The following is a 10,375-nucleotide window of genomic DNA, read 5'->3' as shown; positions in this document are numbered from 1 at the left end:
TGTTGTTGGAGCTGCTGTCGTGGTTGTTGGTGCTGCTATGGTTGTTGTTGGCGCGGCTATGGTTGTTGTTGGAGCAGCTGTGTTTATTGTCGCAGCTGTGGTTGTTGTTGGAAATGAAGTTTTTGTTGTTGGAGCTGCAGTGGTTGTTGTTGGAGCAGCTTTGCTTGTTTTTGGGAATGCTGTTGTGGTTGTTGAAGCAGCTATGGTTGTTGTTGGTGCAGCTGTGGTTGTTGGTGGACCAGCAGTGATTCTTGTTGGAACAGCTGTGGTTGTTGGAGCAGCTGTTGTCGTTGTTGGAGCTGCAGTGGATGTCATTGGAGTGGCTGTGGTTGTTGTATCAGCTGTGGTTGTTATTAGAGCTGCAGTGGTGGTTGTTTGAGCAATTGTGGTTGTTGTTGAGGCGGCTGTGGTTGTTGTTGATGCACCTGTGGTTGTTGTTGGTGCAGCTGTGGTTGTTATTGGAGCTGCAGTGGTTGTTGTTGGAGCAGCAGTGGTTGTTGCAGCTGCAGTGGTTGTTGTAGCAGCTGTGGTTGTTGTTTGTGCAGCTGTTGTTGTTGTTGGAGAAGCTGTGGTCGTTGTTGGAGCTGCAGTGGTGGTTGTTGGTGCAGCAGAAGTTGTTGTTGGAGCGGTTGTGGTTGTTGTTGGAGTGGCTGTGGTTTTTGTTAGAGCGGCTGTGGTTGTTGTTGGAGTGGCTGTGGTTGTTGTATCAGCTGTGGTTGTTTTTAGAGCTGCAGTGGTGGATGTTTGAGCAATTGTGGTTGTTGTTGGGGCGGCTGTGGTTGTTGTTGATGCAGCTGTGGATGTTGTTGGAGCAGCTGTGGTCGTTGTTGGAGCAGCTGTGGCTGTTGTTGCTGTAGTTGTTCTTGGAGTTGTGGTTGTTGATGCAGTTGTCATTGTTGGAGCAGCTGTGGTTGTTGTTGCTGTGGTTGTTGTTGGAGCAGTTGTGGTTGTTGTTTGAGCAGCTGTGGTTGTTATTGTAGGAGCTGTTGTTGGAGCTGCAGTGGTGGGTGTTGGAACAGCTGTCGTTGTTGTTGGAGCAGCTGTGGTTGTTGGAGCAGCTGTCGTCATTGTTGGAGCTGCAGTGGATGTTATTGGAGCAGCTGTGGTTTGTGTTGGAGATGTTGTGGCTGTAGGAGCTGCTGTGGTTGTTGGAGCAGCTGTGGTTTTTGGATCAATTGTGGATGAGGTTGGAACAGCTGTTGTTGTTGTTTGAGCTGCAGTTGTTGTTGTTGGAGCTGCTGTGGTGGTTTGTGGGGCTAGTGTGGTTGTTGGAGAAGATGTGGTTGTTGGAGCAGCTGTGGTTGAGATTGGAGCGGCTGTGGTTGTTGGAATTGCCGTCCTTGTTCGAGCAGCAGTGTTTACTGTTTGAGCTGTCGTCGACATTGTATGAGCTGCAGTGGTTGGTGTTGGAGCAGCTGTGGTTGTTGTTGGAGTGGCTGTGGTTCTTGTTTGAGCTGCTGTTGTTGTTTTTATAGCAGCTGTGGTTGTTGTTTGAGCAGCTGTGGTTGTTGTTTGAGAAGCTATGGTTGGTGTTGGAGCTGTTGTGGTTTTTGTTGTTGTTGGAGTTGCTGTCATAGTTGTAGGAGCAGCTGTGGTTGTTGGAGCAGCTGTGGTTGTAGATGGAACAGCTGTGGTTGTTGTTGGTGCAGCTGTGGATGTTGTTGGAGCAGCTGTGGTCGTTATTTGAGCTGCAGTGGTGGTAGTTGGAGCAGCTGTGGTTGGAGCTGCAGTGGTGGTTGTTGTTGCAGTTGTTGTTGTTGTTGGACCAGCAGTGGTTCTTGTTGGAACAGCTGTGGTTGTTGGAGCAGCTGTTGTCGTTGTTGGAGCTGCAGTGGTGGTAGTTGGAGCAGCTGTGGTTGGAGCTGCAGTGGTGGTTGTTGGAGCAGCTGTGGCTGTTGTTGCTGTAGTTGTTGTTGGAGTTGTGGTTGTTGATGCAGTTGTCATTGTTGGAGCAGCTGTGGTTGTTGTTGCTGTGGTTGTTGTTGGAGCAGTTGTGGTTGTTGTTTGAGCAGCTGTGGTTGTTATTGGAGGAGCTGTTGTTGTTGTTGGAGCTGCAGTGGTGGGTGTTGGAACAGCTGTGATTTTTGTTGGAGCAGCTGTGGTTGTTTGAGCAGCTGTCGTCATTGTTGGAGCTGCAGTGGATGTTATTGGAGCAGCTGTGGTTTGTGTTGGAGATGTTGTTGTGGCTGTAGGAGCTGCTGTGGTTGTTGGAGCAGCTGTGGTTTTTGGATCAATCGTGGATGTGGTTGGAACAGCTGTTGTTGTTGTTTGAGCAGCTGTCGTCGTTGTTGGAGTGGCTGTTGTTGTTAGAACAGCTGTGGTTATTGTTAGAGCTGCAGTGGTGGTTGTTGGAGCAGCTGTCGTCATTGTTGGAGCTGCAGTGGATGTTATTGGAGCAGCTGTGGTTGTTCCTGATGGAGCTGTTGTTATACTTGAAGGAGCAGCTGTGGTTGTTGGAGAGGCCGTGGTAGTTGTTGGATCGGCTATGGTTTTTGTTGGAGATGCTGTTGTTATTGATGGAGTAGCAGTGGTTATTGTTGGAGCACTTTTGGTCGTTGTTGGAGCTGCTGCTGTTCTTGTTGTTGGAGCTGCTATTGTTGGTCTTGGAGCACTTGCTGTTGTTGTTGGAGCAACTGTGGTGGTTGTTTGAGCTAATGTTGTTGTTGTTGTATGAGCAGCTGTGATTGTTGTTGGAGCTGCTGTTGTGGTTGTTGGAGCAGCTGTGGTTTTTGTCGGAGCTGCTGTCGTGGTTGTAGGAGCAGGTGTGGTTGTTGGAGCAGCTGTCGTCGTTTTTGGTGCGGATGTAGTTGTTTTTGGATCTGCAGTGGTAGTTGTTGGAGCTGCAGTGGTTGTTGTTGGAGCAGCTGTTGTTGTTGTTGGAGCTGCAGTGGTGGTTGTTGGAGCTGCAGTGGTGGTTGTTGGAGCGGCTGTGGTTGTTGTTGAAACTGTTGTGGTGGTTTGTGGGGCTACTATGGTTGTTGTTGCTGCTAACATAGTAGTTGGAGCAGCTGTAGTTGTTGTTGGTGCAGCTGTGGTTGTTATTGGAGCTGCAGTGCTTGTTGTTGGAGCAGTAGTGGTTGTTGTAGCTGCAGTGGTTGTTGTCGCAGCTGTGGTTGTTGTTTGTACAGCTGTGGTTGTTGTTGGAGAAAATGTGGTTGTTGTTTGAGCTGAAGTGGTGGTTGTTGATGCAGCAGAAGTTGTTGTTGAAGCGGTTGTGGTTGTTGTTGGAGTGGTTGTGGTTGTTGTTAGAGCGGCTGTGGTTGTTCTTGGAGTGGCTGTCTTTATTGTCGCAGCTGTGGTTGGTGTTGGAGAAGCTGTGGTTGTTGTTGGAGCTGCTGTCGTGGTTGTAGGATCAGCTGTGGATGTTGGAGCAGCTGTGGTTTGTGTAGGAGATGTTGTTGTGGCTGTCGGAGCTTCTGTGGTTGTTGGAGCAGCTGTGGTTTTTGGATCAATTGTGGATGTGGTTGGAACAGCTGTTGTTGTTGTTTGAGCTGCAGTTGTTGGAGCTGTTGTGGTGGTTTGTGGGGCTGGTGTGGTTGTTGGAGAAGATGTGGTTGTTGGAGCAGCTATGGTTGAGATTGGAACGGCTGTGGTTGTTGGAATTGCAGTCCTTGTTCGAGCAGCAGTGGTTATTGTTTGAGCTGTCGTCGACATTGTATGAGCTGCAGTGGTTGGTGTTGGAGCAGCTATGGTTGTTGTTGGAGTGGCTGTGGTTGTTGTTTGAGAAGCTATGGTTGGTGTTGGAGCTGTTGTGGTTTTTGTTGTTGTTGGAGTTGCTGTCATAGTTGTAGGAGCAGCTGTGGTTGTTGGAGCAGCTGTGGTTGTAGATGGAACAGCTGTGGTTGTTGTTGGTGCAGCTGTGGATGTTGTTGGAGCAGCTGTGGTCGTTATTTGAGCTGCAGTGGTGGTAGTTGGAGCAGCTGTGGTTGGAGCTGCAGTGGTGGTTGTTGTTGCAGTTGTTGTTGTTGTTGGACCAGCAGTGGTTCTTGTTGGAACAGCTGTGGTTGTTGGAGCAGCTGTTGTCGTTGTTGGAGCTGCAGTGGTGGTAGTTGGAGCAGCTGTGGTTGGAGCTGCAGTGGTGGTTGTTGGAGCAGCTGTGGCTGTTGTTGCTGTAGTTGTTGTTGGAGTTGTGGTTGTTGATGCAGTTGTCATTGTTGGAGCAGCTGCGGTTGTTGTTGCTGTGGTTGTTGTTGGAGCAGTTGTGGTTGTTGTTTGAGCAGCTGTGGTTGTTATTGGAGGAGCTGTTGTTGTTGTTGGAGCTGCAGTGGTGGGTGTTGGAACAGCTGTGATTTTTGTTGGAGCAGCTGTGGTTGTTTGAGCAGCTGTCGTCATTGTTGGAGCTGCAGTGGATGTTATTGGAGCAGCTGTGGTTTGTGTTGGAGATGTTGTTGTGGCTGTAGGAGCTGCTGTGGTTGTTGGAGCAGCTGTGGTTTTTGGATCAATCGTGGATGTGGTTGGAACAGCTGTTGTTGTTGTTTGAGCAGCTGTCGTCGTTGTTGGAGTGGCTGTTGTTGTTAGAACAGCTGTGGTTATTGTTAGAGCTGCAGTGGTGGTTGTTGGAGCAGCTGTCGTCATTGTTGGAGCTGCAGTGGATGTTATTGGAGCAGCTGTGGTTGTTCCTGATGGAGCTGTTGTTATACTTGAAGGAGCAGCTGTGGTTGTTGGAGAGGCCGTGGTAGTTGTTGGATCGGCTATGGTTTTTGTTGGAGATGCTGTTGTTATTGATGGAGTAGCAGTGGTTATTGTTGGAGCACTTTTGGTCGTTGTTGGAGCTGCTGCTGTTCTTGTTGTTGGAGCTGCTATTGTTGGTCTTGGAGCACTTGCTGTTGTTGTTGGAGCAACTGTGGTGGTTGTTTGAGCTAATGTTGTTGTTGTTGTATGAGCAGCTGTGATTGTTGTTGGAGCTGCTGTTGTGGTTGTTGGAGCAGCTGTGGTTTTTGTCGGAGCTGCTGTCGTGGTTGTAGGAGCAGGTGTGGTTGTTGGAGCAGCTGTCGTCGTTTTTGGTGCGGATGTAGTTGTTTTTGGATCTGCAGTGGTAGTTGTTGGAGCTGCAGTGGTTGTTGTTGGAGCAGCTGTTGTTGTTGTTGGAGCTGCAGTGGTGGTTGTTGGAGCTGCAGTGGTGGTTGTTGGAGCGGCTGTGGTTGTTGTTGAAACTGTTGTGGTGGTTTGTGGGGCTACTATGGTTGTTGTTGCTGCTAACATAGTAGTTGGAGCAGCTGTAGTTGTTGTTGGTGCAGCTGTGGTTGTTATTGGAGCTGCAGTGCTTGTTGTTGGAGCAGTAGTGGTTGTTGTAGCTGCAGTGGTTGTTGTCGCAGCTGTGGTTGTTGTTTGTACAGCTGTGGTTGTTGTTGGAGAAAATGTGGTTGTTGTTTGAGCTGAAGTGGTGGTTGTTGATGCAGCAGAAGTTGTTGTTGAAGCGGTTGTGGTTGTTGTTGGAGTGGTTGTGGTCGTTGTTAGAGCGGCTGTGGTTGTTCTTGGAGTGGCTGTCTTTATTGTCGCAGCTGTGGTTGGTGTTGGAGAAGCTGTGGTTGTTGTTGGAGCTGCTGTCGTGGTTGTAGGATCAGCTGTGGATGTTGGAGCAGCTGTGGTTTGTGTAGGAGATGTTGTTGTGGCTGTCGGAGCTTCTGTGGTTGTTGGAGCAGCTGTGGTTTTTGGATCAATTGTGGATGTGGTTGGAACAGCTGTTGTTGTTGTTTGAGCTGCAGTTGTTGGAGCTGTTGTGGTGGTTTGTGGGGCTGGTGTGGTTGTTGGAGAAGATGTGGTTGTTGGAGCAGCTATGGTTGAGATTGGAACGGCTGTGGTTGTTGGAATTGCAGTCCTTGTTCGAGCAGCAGTGGTTATTGTTTGAGCTGTCGTCGACATTGTATGAGCTGCAGTGGTTGGTGTTGGAGCAGCTATGGTTGTTGTTGGAGTGGCTGTGGTTGTTGTTTGAGCTGCTGTTGTTGTTTTTGGAGCAGCTGTGGTTGTTGTTTGAGCAGCTGAGGTTGATGTTTGAGCAGCTATGGTTGGTGTTGGAGCTGTTGTGGTTTTTGTTGTTGTTGGAGTTGCTGTCATAGTTGTAGGAGCAGCTGTGGTTGTTGGAGCAGCTGTGGTTGTAGATGGAACAGCTGTGGTTGTTGTTGGTGCAGCTGTGGATGTTGTTCGAGCAGCTGTGGTCGTTATTTGAGCTGCTGTGGTGGTAGTTGGAGCAGCTGTGGTTGGAGCTGCAGTGGTGGTTGTTGGAGCAGCTGTGGCTGTTGTTGTTGTTGGAGCTGTGGTTGTTGATGCAGTTGTCATTGTTGGAGCAGCTGTGGTTGTTGTTGCTTTGGTTGTTGTTGGAGCAGTTGTGGTTGTTGTTGGAGCAGCTGTGATTGTTATTGGAGGAGCTGTTGTTGTTGGAGCTGCAGTGGTGGTTGTTGAAACAGCTGTGGTTGTTGTTGGAGCAGCTGTGGTTGTTGCCGCTGCAGCAGAAGTTGTTGTTGGAGCGGTTGTGGTTGTTGTTGGACTGGCTGTGGTTGTTGTGTCAGCTGTTGTTGTTGTTGGTGCAGCTGTGGTTGTTGTTGGAGCAGCAGTGGTTGTTGTTTGTGCAGCTGTGGTTGTTGTTGGAGAAGTTGTGGTCGTTGTTGGAGCTGCAGTGGTGGTTGTTTGAGCAATTGTGGTTGTTGTTCGGGCGGCTGTGGTTGTTGTTGATGCAGCTGTGGATGTTGTTGGAGCAGCTGTGGTTGTTGTTTGAGCTGCAGTGGTGGTAGTTGGAACAGCTGTGGTTGGAGCAGCTGTGGATGTTGTTGCTGTAGTTGTTGTTGGAGCTGTGGTTGTTGATGCAGTTGTCATTGTTGGAGCAGCTGTGGTTGGAGCTGCAGTGGTGGTTGTTGGAGCAGCTGTGGCTGTTGTTGTTGTTGGAGCTGTGGTTGTTGATGCAGTTGTCATTGTTGGAGCAGCTGTGGTTGTTGTTGCTTTGGTTGTTGTTGGAGCAGTTGTGGTTGTTGTTGGAGCAGCTGTGATTGTTATTGGAGGAGCTGTTGTTGTTGGAGCTGCAGTGGTGGTTGTTGAAACAGCTGTGGTTGTTGTTGGAGCAGCTGTGGTTGTTGCCGCTGCAGCAGAAGTTGTTGTTGGAGCGGTTGTGGTTGTTGTTGGACTGGCTGTGGTTGTTGTGTCAGCTGTTGTTGTTGTTGGTGCAGCTGTGGTTGTTGTTGGAGCAGCAGTGGTTGTTGTTTGTGCAGCTGTGGTTGTTGTTGGAGAAGTTGTGGTCGTTGTTGGAGCTGCAGTGGTGGTTGTTTGAGCAATTGTGGTTGTTGTTCGGGCGGCTGTGGTTGTTGTTGATGCAGCTGTGGATGTTGTTGGAGCAGCTGTGGTTGTTGTTTGAGCTGCAGTGGTGGTAGTTGGAACAGCTGTGGTTGGAGCAGCTGTGGATGTTGTTGCTGTAGTTGTTGTTGGAGCTGTGGTTGTTGATGCAGTTGTCATTGTTGGAGCAGCTGTGGTTGTTGTTGGCGCGGCTGTGGTTGTTGTTGGAGCAGCTGTGTTTATTGTCGCAGCTGTGGTTGGTGTTGGAGAAGCTGTTGTTGTTGGAGCTTCTGTTGTGGTTGTAGGAGTAGCTGTGGTTGTTGTTTTATTGGCTGTGGTTGTTGTTGGAGCTAGAGTGGTGGTTTTTGGAGCTGCAGTGGTGGTTGTTGGTGCAGCTGTAGTTGTTGTTGGAGCTGCAGTGGTTGTTGTTGGAGCTTCTGACGTGGTTGTAGGAGCAGCTTTTGTTTTTGGAGCTGCTGCTGTTATTGTTGTAGTGGCTGTGTTTGTTGTTGGAGATGGTGTTGTTGGATCATCTGTGGAGGTTTTTTGACCTGCTGTTGTTGGATCATCTGTGGAGGTTTTTTGACCTGCTGTTGTTGGAGCTCCTGCTGTTGTTGTTGGAGATAATGTGGTTGTTGATTGAGCACTTGTAGTCGTTGTTGGAGCTGCTGCTGTTGTTGTTGGAGCTGCTGTAGTTGTTGTTAGAGCTGCTGTTGTGGTTGTTGTTGCTGTGGTTGTTGTTGGAGCTTCAGTGGTGGTTGTTGGAGCAGCTGTGGTTGTTGCTGCTGTGGTTGTTGTTGTAGAAGCTGTGGTTGTTGTTGGTGCAGCTGTGGTTGTTGTTGGAGCAGCAGTGGTTGTTGTTTGTGCAGCTGTGGTTGTTGTTGGAGAAGTTGTGGTCGTTGTTGGAGCTGCAGTGGTGGTTGTTTGAGCAATTGTGGTTGTTGTTCGGGCGGCTGTGGTTGTTGTTGATGCAGCTGTGGATGTTGTTGGAGCAGCTGTGGTTGTTGTTTGAGCTGCAGTGGTGGTAGTTGGAACAGCTGTGGTTGGAGCAGCTGTGGATGTTGTTGCTGTAGTTGTTGTTGGAGCAGCTGTGGTTGTTGTTGGCGCGGCTGTGGTTGTTGTTGGAGCAGCTGTGTTTATTGTCGCAGCTGTGGTTGGTGTTGGAGAAGCTGTTGTTGTTGGAGCTTCTGTTGTGGTTGTAGGAGTAGCTGTGGTTGTTGTTTTATTGGCTGTGGTTGTTGTTGGAGCTAGAGTGGTGGTTTTTGGAGCTGCAGTGGTGGTTGTTGGTGCAGCTGTAGTTGTTGTTGGAGCTGCAGTGGTTGTTGTTGGAGCTTCTGACGTGGTTGTCGGAGCAGCTTTTGTTTTTGGAGCTGCTGCTGTTATTGTTGTAGTGGCTGTGTTTGTTGTTGGAGATGGTGTTGTTGGATCATCTGTGGAGGTTTTTTGACCTGCTGTTGTTGGAGCTCCTGCTGTTGTTGTTGGAGATAATGTGGTTGTTGATTGAGCACTTGTAGTCGTTGTTGGAGCTGCTGCTGTTGTTGTTGGAGCTGCTGTAGTTGTTGTTAGAGCTGCTGTTGTGGTTGTTGTTGCTGTGGTTGTTGTTGGAGCTTCAGTGGTGGTTGTTGGAGCTTCAGCTGTGGTTGTTATAGCAGCTGTGGTTGTTGTTGGAGTACTTGAGGTCATTGTTGGATCTGCTTTGGTTGTTGTTGGAGCTGCTGCCGTTATTGTTGCAGAGGCCGTGGTTGTTGTTGGAGTAGCTGTGGTTGTTGTTGGAGCTGCTGTTGTTTTTGTAGCGGCTGTGGTTGGAGCAGCTGTGGTTGTTGTTGGAGCAGCTGTGGTAGTTGGAGCAGCTGTTGTTGTTGGAGCTGCTGTCGTCATTGTGGGAGCTGCAGTAGTCGTTGTTGGAGCAGCTGTGGTTGTTGTTTGAGCTGTTGTTGTTGTTTGAGCTGCTGTTGTGGTTGTAGGAGCTGCTGTTGTGGTTGTTGGAACAGCTGTGGTTGTTGGAGCAGCTTTTGTTGGTGTTGGAGCAGCTGTGGTTGTTGTTGGAGCTGTGGTTGTTGGAGCAGCTGTGGTTGTTGTTTGAGCTGCTGTGGTTGTTGTTGGAGCTGCTGTTGTTGTTGTTGTTGTTGTTGGAGCCAATATAATTGTTGTTTGAACTGCTTTTATGGTTGTTGGAGCAGCTGTGGTTGTTGTTGGAGCTGCTGTTGTTGTTGTTGGAGCTGCTGTTGGTGTAGGAGCAGCTGTTGTTGTGGTTGGAGCTGCAGTGGCTGTTGTTGTTGGAGCAGCTGTGGTTGTTGGAGCAGCTGTTGTTGTATTTGGAGCAGCTGTGGTGGTTTTTGGAGCTGCTGTTGACATTGTTGGAGCTGCTGTCGTGGTTGTAGGAACAGCTGTTGTTGATGGAGCAGCTGTTTTAAGTGGAGCAGCTGTCGTTGGTGTTGGATCAGCTGTGGTTGTTGGTGTTGAAGCTACTGTCATAGTTGTGGGAGCAGCTGTCGTTGTTGGAGCCGCTGTGGATGTATTTGGAACAGCTGTGGTTGTGGTTGGAGCTGCTGTTATAGTTCTAGGAGCAGCTGTTGTTGTAGTTGAAGCAGCTATGGTTGTAGTTTGAGCAGCTGTGGTTGTGGTTGGAGCTGCTGTCATCGTTGTTAGAGCAGCTGTGGTTGTTGGAGCTGCTGTAGTGGTTGTAAGACCTGCTTTGGTTGTTGTTGGAGCAGCTGTGGATGTTATTGGATCTAATGTGGTTGTGCTTGGAGCAGCTGTGGTTGTTGATTGAGCTGTAGTGGTGGTTGTTGGAGCTGCTGTGGTTGTTGTGTGAACTGCTGTTTTTGTAGGAGCTGTCGTGGTTGTTGGAGCGGCTGTGGTTGTTGTTGGAGCTGCTGCTGTTGTTGTTGGAGAGGCCGTGGTTGTTGTTGGAGTGGGTGTGGTTTTTGTTCGAGATGCTGTGGTTGTTGTTGTAGCTACTGCTGTTGTTGTTGGAAATGCTGTTGTTGTTGGAGATGCTGTTGTTGTCATTGGAAATTCAATGGTTGTTGCTGGAGCAGCTGTACTTGTTGGATCAGCTGTGGTTGTTGGAGCTGATGTGGTTGTTGTTGAAGCTGCTGTGGCTGTTGGAGCA

The sequence above is a fragment of the Labrus bergylta genome, chromosome 22, assembly GCF_963930695.1.
Source record: "Labrus bergylta chromosome 22, fLabBer1.1, whole genome shotgun sequence".
In the NCBI taxonomy this organism is placed as follows: Eukaryota; Metazoa; Chordata; class Actinopteri; order Labriformes; family Labridae; genus Labrus; species Labrus bergylta.
This window is presented reverse-complemented; position numbering follows the sequence as displayed.